A 14346-nucleotide genomic window follows, 5' to 3' on the forward strand; every position below is an offset into this window, starting at 1 on the left:
AGTGCCAGAGAAAATATTGAGGGATCTGTCCTGTAAAGGTTCGCATCGATCTTGATTGCAGAACAGCACCAAAACCGACACTGGACTACAGACACGATATAATTTCCTGTGAACAGGATGACAATAAAATAGTTCTAAGACACACAGTGACTCCTAAAGTCACAGTATTTCACATCGCGGCTGGCAGTGTTGAACATGCAGTTTAGTACAGTCGTATATAATCGTTGCTGAAATTAGCGAGAATGTAATGAATAAAAATGGAAGGTTATTACTAGCTAAAGACTTTTACAATTAATAAACGAATGGTGGACGAATTGCAATATCCCAGACCCTTGGAATACATCTCTCTTTTCAAGAAAGGGAAACGTAAGGACTGTAAAAACTATTGTGGCATCAGTCTTCTAAACACTGGCTACAAACTATACTCAAAGATAATCAATAACTGCGTGAAGAATAGCACAGACCCTACTGTTTCTGGCCCACCTGTGGCCGAGAGGTTCTAGGCGCTTCAGTCCGGAACCGCGAGACCGCTACGGTCGCAGGTTCGAATGCTGCCTCGGGCAATGGATGTGTGTTATGTCCTTAGGTTAGTTAGGTTTAAGTAGTTCTAAGTTCTAGGGGACTGATGACCTCAGATGTTAAGTCCCATAGTGCTCAGAGCCATTTGAACCTACTGTTTCTGAAGAATAAAATGGATTTATATCAGGTAGTACATGCGCAAAAAATCTGTTTGTAATTAAAAACATTATAGAAAAACACAGATAATGTAATATAGAAACCTATATGGGCTTTATCGACGTTGAGAAGGCTTTTGATCGTGTGAGCCGTGATAGCCTATCGAAGATTATGTCTGACTGTCGATATACTTATCATCTAATGGAGATAGTAAAAGAAATCTTTACAAAAATACAAGTATTATAATAAACACAGATAGCAATCGAATAAGAGAAATAATTATTAACCATGGTGCTAGACACGGGTGTGAACTGTCACCTACCGTTATTAGTATTTGCATTGACTTCATTCTTCTCAAGGAGAGGTTTGCCATCTTTTGGTTCAAAATATCGATTTCTTTTAAATTGCATTTTTGGATCCATAAAAATGTTTAGAATCCACCCCTGAAACGGTTTTTCCGAATACGGAACGGAAATGTTTGTTATTCGCGGTTGAACAAAAAAATGTACCTGCCTGAAATCGGCCTTTTTCACGCACCAGTTTTTTCCTTTCGGAGGACGAGTCATCGTACCGGTGCTTCGAGGAAACACACAAAATTCAAATGAAAGTTTGAACGCGTGTGTTTGGAAGTTAGCCCCCAAGTATTTGCATTCTGGTGCGAAGACTGTGGAGATTGCGACTTTCCTGACAGTGAGCAGCTTCAACGAAGGGTATTCAGCAATTCTGAAGACCATGACAACGATGGACGTCACCCTGAGACACTATTCGATGCAGTTCGCCAAGCATTCGGATGACCACCGGATTCAAGCGGCCGAAAACCGCTTGTCACCGGCCGTACGAGCGGCTCTGGAGCAGCGCGGGATGGCCCAGATCGAGCAGAACGCCCTCAGTGAGGAAGAGGAAGGACTAGTTTATGGACCCGGAATAGCACATTGAACGTACGTTGCATAATATTGCATTTATATGTAGTCAAAACATCAAACGCGTTTTTCTCGAAATGACTTTTTTTATCGCGCAGTATGGTAACTTCAAATCTACTGAACCGATTGGCATGATTCTTTGTTTCCGACGAAGCTAACTAAATTTTCTAAGAGTTGTACCACTTTTATTCCGATCCATCAACTGTAAATATTTTTACTAGGCCGACGAAGTCGAATAATCGATGAAAAAAAACTATTTTTTTCAAATGGCCGCCATTTTGTTTCCTATGACCCAAATAACTTAAACGAGGTACAACTCCCAAAGGATCTTATATACTTCGCTAACGTCAACTCAATTTTGATTTCAGACGAGCCGGCTGACCTGTGACATACCGCGCGTGGAGGTCTACATCGAAATTTTGTTTCGTTCCGATGGCACTTCCGCCTTTGCTCTTCGACATTTCCGGTCGGAAAAATTCCAGATTGTAGAGGAAATATCAATAAACATTTTGACAAAATTTGACTTTGATATCTATAACACATCCCGAGAAAAAAATTCCCAAAGAACATGCCTTTTTCAGCCCAAAGATAGTAAACCTCCCCTTAAACGGAAATATAAAGCAAACAAATTAAAATAACGAATGATGTATACCTTAATGTACTTTTGTTATCATATGATATCATTAATATCGTTATTATTCAAAAGAATGAAGATGGCCTCCAAAGATCAGTATACCACCTGAACGAAATATGCAAGAAATAAACTTTAAAATTTCTAGAATAAAATGAAAACATTGGCACTACAAGAAATATCCAGTCATATCAAGAATTGTTTTGGATATTTCAGTTTTAGAATAAGTCGTTCAAATCTCTGACTCAGACTTGATTCTGACTCTGATACTCAAAATAAAATAGCTGTCTGTGGTACCGTTATCTGAACATTGGGCCGTGAAGTACATAAAGAGACCATTATGAAATTCTATAAAGTGATGGCGCTTCCTGTGCTATCCTATGAAAGCGAAAGCTGTGTTAGGAAAAAAAGAAAAATACAAAAATTCAAATAGCAGAGATAAGGTTCCTAATGGAGACGAAGGGCTGCACAAGGAGACACAAGATTAGAAATGAAAGTGTTAGAATATTTTCAAGATGATGAGAAAGGTTCAAAAAATCGTGAAGATTGGAGACAAAGCCTCATGAGAATACCACGTCAAAGAATTATCTTGAAGATCCTGAGGTACGAGGCGAACGCAAAAAGAGATATTGGAAGATCTCGAAAAAGATGAGAATGATCTTGTTTGTGTGATCCGAACAGGCCTAGTCTCTGAAGGGGTGGTGATGATGATGATGATGATGATGATGATACTAAAAATCATGTATCCAGATTCCAGGAGAGGCAAGTGCCCCACCTTGTCCCCCCCCCCCCCCCCCATGCGTACGCCTATGGTGACAATCAAAGCAACGTCATCTAAAGTAACCTATCGATGCACATTACTATACAGCAGATGCAATTCAGGCTGAGTGTGTGACAGAGCTACAGAATTTAAAATGCTCTTCTAAAAAAGTCAAGAATTTTTCCCACGAGATAAACTACATCTTGTCTGTTTATATTTGGCGAAATCCCGATTCGCGCCTTTGTCCACGCTTAGTGTGACCAGTTATCTCGATTTTCGTGGAGCGTTCGAACCTTTAGGGGTACCATGGACCATTCCGCGTAAGCCTTATCCGGGATGCCAAATTTCCCCCTTTGGGTACCGCTAAAAATTCGAATAATGTGTATTCACTCTAAAACTGGTGGAGTATCTTAAAGTTCAGAATGAGTTTCCAAAGGCGTCAACCGCGGAAGCCAAGAAAGTTAAGAGTACGATGTACCAAGAGGTCTCGATCAGCTGATGAACTAAAGGATCTCCTCAGCGCATATGCACACTTCGAAAACAATGAGTCACGTGGTCTCCATTGTTCTATTATTACAGCCACGTCGCTGTTTTCTGAACAGTGTTTCAACTTCTTCCCCCATGTCGCCCATAGACTGGCCTTGACTTCTCTTGGCGCGACCATCAGTACTTGCATTCCATAACGTTGACCGCTCTCGCGCTCTCCCACGTAGCGAGGGACAAAACGCGGGAGGCGGCTGTGTGTACAACGCCCGTCGAATTCAGTCAATAGAAATACAACTGCTGAGTAATTTATACAGTATGTTCCTATTTAGAAACATAGTAAATACAAAGAAATTGAATGAAGGTGCAGTTAGATATGTAGAGTGTAACTTAATCCCTTTACAGGCTTTGACGACGGGTTCGTTATACCAAAACAAGAAAATAAAGTCTAACAAACATTGGGTCTAAAATGAACCATGACCCCTTGTTCATATTCAATATTGTGCAACACGTCTTTTCTACTGCAGGTTCTTTGCTTTCCATTTTTGGGAGGAGGTGTGTTGTGTGTGTGTGTGTGTGTGTGAATTCCTAAGGCAACAAACTGCTGAGTTCATCGGCCCCTAGACTAACACATTACTTAAACTAACTTACGCTATGAACAACACACAAACCTATACCCGAGGGAGGACTCGAACCAGCGGCGGGAGGGGCGGCGCAATCCTTGACATTGCGCCTCAAACAGTGCGGCTGCACGACGCAAAGCCCAGCCGTCAACACCAACATTGACCAAAGCAACAAAAAAATAATCCAGTAAACGTAGGCTCTAAAATGCATACCTTAAGAGCAATGAGCATTAGTTCAATAGAACAGATATTTCACAATATCGAAGGTGAACAAATACTTCCACACTGAAGCGCCAAAGAAACTGGTATAGACATACGTATTCAATATAGGCAGAATACGCTGCTGCGGTCGGCAACGCCTATATACACGACTGGGCATTAAAATTGCTACACCACGAAGATGACGTGCTACAGACGCGAAATTTAACCGACAGGAAGAAGATGCTGTGATATGCAAATGATTAGCTTTTCAGAGCATTCACACAAGGTTGGCACCGGTGGCGACATCTACAACGTGCTGACATGAGGAAAGTTTCCAACCGATTTCTCATACACAAACAGCATTTGATCGGCGTTGCCTGGTGAAACGTTGTTGTGATACCTCGTGTAAGGAGGAGAAATGCGTACCATCACGTTTCCGACTTTGATAAAGGTCGGATTGTAACCTATGGCGATTGCGGTTTATCGTGTCGCAACATTGCTGCTCGCGTTGCTCGAAATCCAATGACAGTTAGCAGAATATGGAATCGGTGGGTTCAGGAGGGTAATACGGAACGCCGTGCTGGATCCCAACGGTCTCGTATCACTAGCAGACGACAGGCATCTTATCCGCATGGCTGTAACGGATCGTGCAGCCACGTCTCGATCCCTGAGTCAACAGATGGAGACATTTGCAAGACAACTATCTGCACGAACAGTTCGACGACGTACGCAGCAGCATGGACTATCAGCTCGGAGACCGTGGCTGCGGTTACCCTTGACGCTGCATCACAGGCAGGAGCGCCTGCGATGGTGTACTCAACGACGAACCTGGGTGCACGAATGGCAAAACGTCGTTTTTTGGGATGAATCCAGCTTCTGTTTACAGCATCATGGTGGTCGCATCCGTGTTTGGCGGCATCGCGGTGAACGCACATGGGAAGCGTGTATTCGTCATCGCCATACTGGCGTATCACCCGGCGTGATGGTATGGGGTGCCATTGGTTACACGTCTAGATTTCCTCTGTTCACATTGGCGGCACTTTGAACAGTGGACGTTACATTTCAGATGTGTTACGACCTGTGGCTCTACCCTTCTTTCTATCCCTGCGAAACCCTACATTTCAGCAGAATAACGCACGACCGCCTTTCTGGGTGCAGAAAATGTTCGACTGCTGCCCTGGCCAGCACAGTCTCCAGATCTCCCACCAATTGAAAACGTCTGGTCAATGGTGGCCAAGCAACTGGCTCGTCACAATACGCCTTTCATTACTCTTGATGAACTGTGGTATCGTGTTGAAGCATGGGCAGCTGCACCTGTGCACGCCATCCAAGCTCTGTTTGATTCAATACCCAGGCGTATCAAGGCCGTTATTACTGCCAGAGGTGGTTGTTCTGGGTACTGATTTCTCAGGATCTATACACCCAAACTGCATGAAAATGTAATCACATGTCAGTTCTAGTATAATATATTTGTCCAATGAATACCCGTTTATCATCTGCATTTCTTCTTGGAGTAGCAATTTTAATGGCCGTTAGTGTAAGACAATAAGTGTCTGGCGCACTTGTTACATCGGTTACTGCTGCTACAGTGGCAGGTTATCAAGATTTAAGTGTGTTTGAACGTGGTGTCGGCGCTCGAGCGACGGGACACAGCATCTCCGAGGTAGCAGTGAAGTGGAGATTTTCTCGTACGCCCATTTCACGTGTGTACCATTAATATCAGGAATCCGGTAAAACATAAAATCTCCGAAATCGCCGCGGCCGGAAAAAGATCCTGCTAGAACGGGACGAACGATGACTCAAGAGAATCGTTCAACGTGACAGGAGTGCATATCCTTCCGCAAATTGCTGCAGATTTCAATACTGGACCATCAATAAGTGTCAGCGTGCGAGCCATTCAACGAAACATTGTCGATATGGGCTTCCGGAGACGAAGGCCTACTCATGTACCCTTAAAGACTGCACGACACAAAGCCCAGACGTCAACACCGACATTGTACAGTTGACGACTGTAAACATAGTGCCTGGTCGGACAAGTCTCGTTTCAGATTGTATCGAGCGGATAGACGTGTACGGGTATGGTGACAACCTCATGAATCCGTGGACCCTGCATGTCAGCAGGGGGACTGTTCAAGCTGGTGGAGGCTCTGTAGGGGTGTGTGCAGTCGGAGTGATATGGGACCCCCGATATATCTAAATACGACTCTGACAGGTGACACGTACGTAAGCATCCTGTCTGATCACCTGCATCCATTCAAGTCCATTGTGCATTCCGACGGACTTGGGCAATCCCAGAAGGACACTACGACACCCCACACGTGCCGAATTGGTAGAGAATGGCTCTAGGAACACTTTTCTGAGTTTAAACACCTCCGCTGGCCACCAAACTCCCAAGACATGAACATTATTGAGCATATCTGGGATGCCTTGCAACGTGCTGTTCAGAAGCGATCTCCACCCTTTGACGGATTTATGGAGAGCCCTGCAGGATTAATTTCGTCAATTCCCTCCAGCACTACTTCAGACATTAGTCGAGTCCCTGCCACTTCGTGTTGCGGCACCTCTGCATGCTCGCGGGACCCTACACGATATTAGGCAAATGTACCAGTTTCTGAGGCTCGTCAGTGTAGCTCTTAAGGTATGCAACTGCAGAAGTCATGTTTAATGGATATTTTTGTTGTTTTGTTGTAAAAAACGTGTCCTCAATGTCTCTAAAGGGAATTTAGTTAGCATAAACATAGGCAAATCTTACGTTTTGAAGTTTCATTTGTGTACTCAACAAACGCAAAACTTACAAAACTTCACTGTACGCGTGTTTCTTCATATTTAACTCTTCAAAGCGCGCTTTTTTTGTAAAATTATATTTTTTGCAAAATACTGTAGTCATTCTTTGTAGTGCACTGTAGTTTCATGAGATAAGTTTGAGTTATGATAATAACTTCTCACATTAGAAACTGTTAAGGAAAGCCTATATTTTGCTTGTACATGTAGTTGCATCAGTGCATCAACTTTGTTCATAAGGAAATAATAATCTAACTATTGAAAATTTACGCTACTTCTCTCTCTTTTTCTTCTTCTCTTTCTCATGTCCCAATTTTTAGGCCCTTCTCCCTCCGATTTTTTAAACCACCAGTCCTTATTTACTACAAAGTGGATTTTGCAACACTATCCACGCCCATAAATTTTCAATTGTCAGGCGACCAAGCGGGTTGACGTTTCCATTTTCACTCACAATACGAGTATGTTGACAAATTAGCTAGCCATGATAAAATTGTAATGGGTGAACTTGAACTCGATCGACAAAAGTTTCCTCTTTATTCAGTGATATTTTTGTTTAAGACTCCTTGTGGAGTAATTGCATTTCGTTTGATTTCTTGCCCCCAATTATCTGTTGACCGGTGTTGCACTTAAAACATCTAAACACAGCAGCGTAAATGTCGATAGTATACGCTGTGTGTGTTGTTTAGAAACAATCTCGTTTTATTTCACTCTCAGTATTTGCTACTGACGACAATAATGCCCCCCTTTATGCTTCACCTTTGAGTTTGACCTCAGCACTGCACAATCCAGCCTCGAGCTTGTTTTTCGGGCAGTGTTAATTGTACGCTAACGCTGACGGGATTACTGGTGATGAGCACTCCTCGTGTGGGTTCAGCGAATTCAACGGAAATGCAACACAATGACGATATGTTCAGCTGTCCCCGCAGCAACGATAACCATATCACAGTCACTACTTTTACTTGCGACATATGTTCCGAAAGACGAAACGGAAACCGTTTCACGTAATCGTGATGTTAAGGTCTGGAGCGTATTTGCTAACCCAGTTAAATAGGGCGTCTGGAAAATGCTGTTTCAATTTCTGATTTGGTCACTCAACCGTTATTTCTCTTCTCTTAAATATTAGAGGTGGACAGTTTAATGCTATGTCTAATATTTCTGCTTCTCCTCCACTGATCAATAAGTCTACCCGTCCATTTTAGTCGAATAATTTGAGAACAAGACATAACTTGACAATCCAAGCACGTTTCAAACACGGTTGTGCGTTTACATGGGAGCGAATATCGATTGTGGAAGTGAAAAACAGGCAGCCAGAAACGGATTTCCATAATCGAGTATCGGGTGTTTACATGGCCAACCAAAATCGGTTTACGAAATCTGGTTTAACCTATTCATACTGCTGTGGCTCACGGTTAACGTACAGCTCACCTAACACTGCTGTAAAATCATGCCCTAGACAGAATCGAGCAATACTGAATGCTGTCTTGAGGGCGAAGAGCAAAGTGGGCATTACTGTGGTCAACAGAAAATATCCTGAGTGAATGGAACAAGCTCGCTTCCAAATACACACAGTCACACAGTCGTCATATACAATGCTGTGCACATATACTCAGTCTCCATCTAATTCGGCTCAAATTTTACGGCCGGCCTCCAGTAGAAAATAGCAACCAAACACTTTTAATAATACCGTTTCTTTATTTTTATTTAATTATTTATTTATTGATGTAATCTGATCTGATTACGGCCATCACACCCTCTCTTACATCGGACCACGGTTTCACTTGCAAAGTACCATTTTTTACGCCATAATTAGGCAACCTAAGAAACAACAATTTTAATACGACCTATAGTATTAAAATGATTTGTATGTCTATAATGAAAATGTAAGTAAATAATACTGACTTTGAGCTTATAAAGTTAATACTGATAGTGCTTGTACTACGCTGCTGCCACTAATAGTGAGATTAGTAATAATAATATAATAATAATAACAATAATAATAATGAAATCAAACAATGGAAAGTCCAGAATGGAAGAACGACAATATTATGAAAAGGATAGATTGCTACTCACCAAATAATGGGGATATTGAGTCGCAGACGGGCACAACAAAAAGACTGCTAAACATGTAAGCTTTCGGCCAAAATAACTTCATCGAAAGTAAACAAAACACACACATTTACGCAAGCACAACTCACACATACATGACTACTGTTTCTGGCCAACAAGGCCAGATTGCGATCTCGTAATCTGACCTCAGTGGCTAGAGACAGTAGTCATGTATGTGTTTATGGGGAGTAGCAATATATCCTTTTCTTAATAACAATGATTACAATAACAATGACAATAATAGCGATAGCGATAGTGGCAGACATAAAAAGAATTTATAGGTGTACAAAATAGATATTTTCCTATATAGCGAGTCCTGGGGAAAGGAAATTTGAGGAGACTGCAGCAGCTAAGAATACAGGAAAATGGGGAAGTTTTGGTTGGGAGGATGGACGTACAAGGGTAACGAGAGCGTACAGGGACAATGGTAATCATTATTGTTGCTTTAGAGGATACCGGTATGCCATTAACTGCCTTCTGAAGCTGAAGATGTCACTCAGTTCTCTGATATAAAGCGGGAGGTTATTCTACAGTCGGGTTCGTGCTAATGAGAATTTACATTAATTTTAAGCTAATTATAAACAAATCACTTTGAATAAAATATTATCAACGGTATTTCGGTTTGCTCTCAAGTAGAGCTATAATTTTAGATGATCATAATGAATATATATCGTTGCTTTTCAGAGAGAGGGGAGAGGTAAATTTTCAAGAATATGTGGTGCAACATGACAGCATAGTTTATATCAAGAAATTTCAAAATTGCATTATCTGCAAACGGCTTATTCCCCTTGGTTGCTAATATAAAATTGGTAGCATGTTAATGTGAAATTTAATCTGAGATAATAAATTCATTTGTACTAATTTTTTAAAGGCACTTTATTACTGGAACTGGATATACACATAAGAGTATAAAATCCAGAAAGTCATCATCATCATTTAAGACTGAGTATGCCTTTCAGCTTTCAGTCTGGAGCATAGTCCCCCTTATAAAATTCCTCCATGATCCTCTATTCAGTGCTAACATTGGTGCCTCTTCTGATGTTAAGCCTATTACTTCAAAATCATTCTTAACCGAATCCAGGTACCTTCTCCTTGGTCTGCTCCGACTCCTCCTACCCCCTACAGCTGAACCCATGAGTCTCTTGGGTAACCTTGCTTCTCCCATGCGTGTAACATGACCCCACCATCTAAGCCTGTTCGCCCTGACTGCTACATCTATAGAGTTCATTCCAAGCTTTTCTTTGATTTCCTCATTGTGGACACGCTCCTGCCATTGTTCCCATCTACTAGTACCTGCAATCATCTTAGCTACTTTCATATCCGTAACCTCAACCTTATTGATAAGGTAACCTGAACCCACCCAGCTTCGCTTCCATACAACAAAGTTGGTCGAATGATTGAACGGTGCACAGATAACTTAGTCTTGGTACTGACTTTCTTCTTGCAGAAGAGCGTAGACCGTAGCTGAGTGCTCACTACATTAGCTTTGCTACACCTCGCTTCCAGTTCCTGTGAGAATATGCATCCTAAGTACTTGAAACCGTCCACCTGTTCTAACTTTGTTCCTCCTATTTGGCACTCAATCCGTTTATATCTCTTTCCCACTGACATTACTTTCGTTTTGGAGATGCTAATCTTCATACCATAGTCCTTACATTTCTGATCTAGCTCTGAAATATTACTTTGCAAACTTTCACTCGAATCTGCCATCACAGCTAAGTCATCCGCATATGTGAGACTGCTTATTTTGTGTTCACATATCTTAATCCAGAAAGTTAAAAAAATTCGTGCTAAAATGACCTCTTCAGAGGATGTTGACATGAGGTTGGAATTTCAGATAGGGATGGGAAGGTAGTCCCATTTCATATTTGTCTAGTAGATTGTTTGTGGTTAGGCAATCCATTAGCTGGTCGTGGACTACATATTCGAAGGCCTTGCGCAGAGCAGGTAGAATTCAAATAGGTCAGTAATCAGAAGATGCTGTGGCAACATCATTTTTAGATAGTAACTCAACTAGTTCCTGTTTCCAGGACTCAGGGAAAACATTTGTGGTTAAGGAGTGGTTGAAGATATCTTTTATCATTTGGACGAGGATATCATCGTTTCCTGTAGATGCTGATCTGATGCGTATGACGGCTTTTTTTACAGTATTGCTAGTAACATGCTTTAGATACAATTTTTCGTGGCCATAGTCTTGGCTGCAGGCTTGGAAGGGAAAGCGCAACACGGTATCTGGGTGGAACGTCATGCTCAGAAGCAGAAGTAAATTCGGATGTGCTTAGGGAAGTGTGGCGCTATAATTGCTCATTAGTAAACGGTATTAGTTCCTGTCTCAGAGCCTGCTCGGTTGGTATGGTAAGTATTAACCCATAAAATTGCAACAATATCCAGCCAGATCTTAACGTAATGTCAGCCACACTGGCAGCTATCTCTTAATATAGAAAGCTGTAAAGTTATACATTGGACAAAATGTGAATATATGGTACACGACACAATTATTGACTCGCATCTAAAGTTAGTCACATCATACGTCGTTAGTGTGTGGTGATATGAACTGGAATGGTAGTAAATGCTGAGCTATGTGATGATCCATTCCAGGATGGGCTGACATCCAGTGTGTACAAAAATTGAAAAGGGCATTACACGTGATCATAGGCTTCTCTGACTAGCAGATAAGACTAACATAAATGCCGAAAACTGCCACGTAGCCGACCCTAGAAGAAAGGTACCTAATGTTACTGTGTGGAATTTTCGAAAAACTAGTTTTCATGACGATATCTCCGAAAATTCTTCAGCCTCCTATTTATCGTTTCCGTATAGTCTGTAGACACAACATTAGACAAATAATAACTCGTGCAGTTGTCTGTGTGTAATTATTCTTCGGCGCTCCATTCGTGAATGAAACGGTATCCAACATTACAAAGTAATATATGGTACTTTAACAGTTTTCTCTTCCATGCACGATATATTGATTCAAGGAGTGTAGACGTAAATGTTCATAAAGAACATGATGGTGTATCTCCATGATAAAAAAGCAACAGGATACTTCATATACATAGACCATATATAACACAGACCGCTCATGTACCTCTCTCTGCCGTGTTAACGCTTGAAACCAACATCTAAGTCACGTGACTCGTGGCAGAAAGCCGAGTTCCTGTCATTGAGCGCAGTGTGAAGTGGAGCTGACAGTTACAGTTTCTCTCATTTATAGTTGAAATCGAGCCCTGAGTTTGATAATTCAACGAACTGTAATACTACTCTTACACATGCAGTATCGCTGTTAAACTACTTTCTACGAAATTCCTGATAATAAAGCAGTGGTTATCGTTTATACATGTGGTCAAGTTGAAACGTATTGACAGTTCTAACAAGCGACAGAATGGCTGTTCTTTAGTGAATACTTTTTTTTGCACTGTGAATTCTTGTAGTTCGCCGCTTCCACAGAAGTGGAAGACAAAATAACAATTTCGAACGCAGAATTAGTTTCCTAACGATTCCACTAGAATTGTATGAAATGCTTTAATAAGGTTCTTTGGGAAAGGAAATTAGTTTACGTGCATAATGTCACGTATTTACATAAAATAAGACGTATGTTTTCTGACCTTTGCCTAATCCAGTACAGGTACCTAAGCGATATCAAGATAGGAAGCGTAATATATTACAAAACGTTGATTATGCTGGTGTAGTGAGCTAGATGTTAACTACATGTTGTCTCAAAATCTTAGTCATCCACGAAGTTTTACATCCAAGGACCAAGATCCAGATTAACTTTCAACTTACGGAAATATCTCTGCAAGTATTTTAAAGCAATTCACTTATACAACTGTGATTTTCGTCACTTTACCTCGTTTCTAGGATACAGAATTACTGTCTAATCTGAGAATATGTGAAGGTCTTTACTTCTGCATCTAGTAAAAAGCGCAAGATTTTGTCTGTAACAAAATGTCATAAATTGTGCGCTGTAAAAGCGTAATGACATGCCCCGAGTCATGTGACTCAGATGTTGGTTTCAGTAAAATTACATCATGCACAGTCTATGTTATCTATGGTCTATGTTAGTATGTATATCATCCTTTTTTCAGCTGTTCATGGAGTTTATTGTAATTTATCTTTGGACTGTCTTAGAAACAAGCGAAATATATGTTGCCAGACAAGTTGTTTATCGATACTTATAAACTGATGCGAGGATCAGTTTTACCAACGCCAAATCCTCGGAGTTAATTTTAAAGCAGTAGGTGAAAAGATCGCTACAGATGGACAAAGACAAGATGGGGAAAGACAAGAAGGAGAAAGACAAGCAACAACAGGAATCTCTTGTGAAGATATTAAGACGCAGGTCCACGAGAATACGCTGGAAAGATGAGCATTCGTCAAGCAGCGATGACTCGGATGATGAAATGGAAGACAACTTTCCAAGAGATTCTCCAGAAAGGTGATCAGAAATACTGTTCTACATCACGTTGATCCCTATAGTCGCTGATATTTCGTGAAGAAGTCCTTTACGATAAATTATTAATCTTTACAGTCACAGTACTCTTACGATAGCAGTGTGCAATTGTTTCAGTCGCGCGCTTGATACACTATGTGATCAAAAGTTTCCGGAGGTGCATTGTACTGCCACCTGCTGCCAGGTACTCCACATCAGCGGCCTCAGTAGTCATTACATATCGTGAGAGAACAGAATGGGGCGCTCCGCGGAACTCACGGACTTCGAACGTAGTCAGGTGATTGGGTGTCACATGTGTCATACGTCTGTACGCAAGATTTCACACTCCTAAACATCCCTATGTCCACCGTTTCCGATGTGATAGTGAAGCGGAAAGGTGAAGGGACACGTACAGCATAAAAGCGTACAGAGACCGCCGACAGTTGAAGAGGATCGTAATGTGTAATAGGCAGACATCTATCCAGACCATCACACAGGAATTCTTGCATCAGGATCCTCTGCAAGTACTATGACAGTTAGGCGGGAGGCGACAAAACTTGGATTTCGTGGTTGAGCGGCTGCTCATAAGCCACACATCATGCGGGAATGCCAAACGACGCCTCGTTTGGTATAAGGAGCGTAAACATTGGACGATTGAACGGTGGAAGAACGTTGTGTGGAATGACGCATCACGGTACACAATGTGGCGATCCGATGGCAGGGCGTGGGTATGGCTA

This window comes from Schistocerca piceifrons, chromosome 2, assembly GCF_021461385.2.
Source record: "Schistocerca piceifrons isolate TAMUIC-IGC-003096 chromosome 2, iqSchPice1.1, whole genome shotgun sequence".
In the NCBI taxonomy this organism is placed as follows: Eukaryota; Metazoa; Arthropoda; class Insecta; order Orthoptera; family Acrididae; genus Schistocerca; species Schistocerca piceifrons.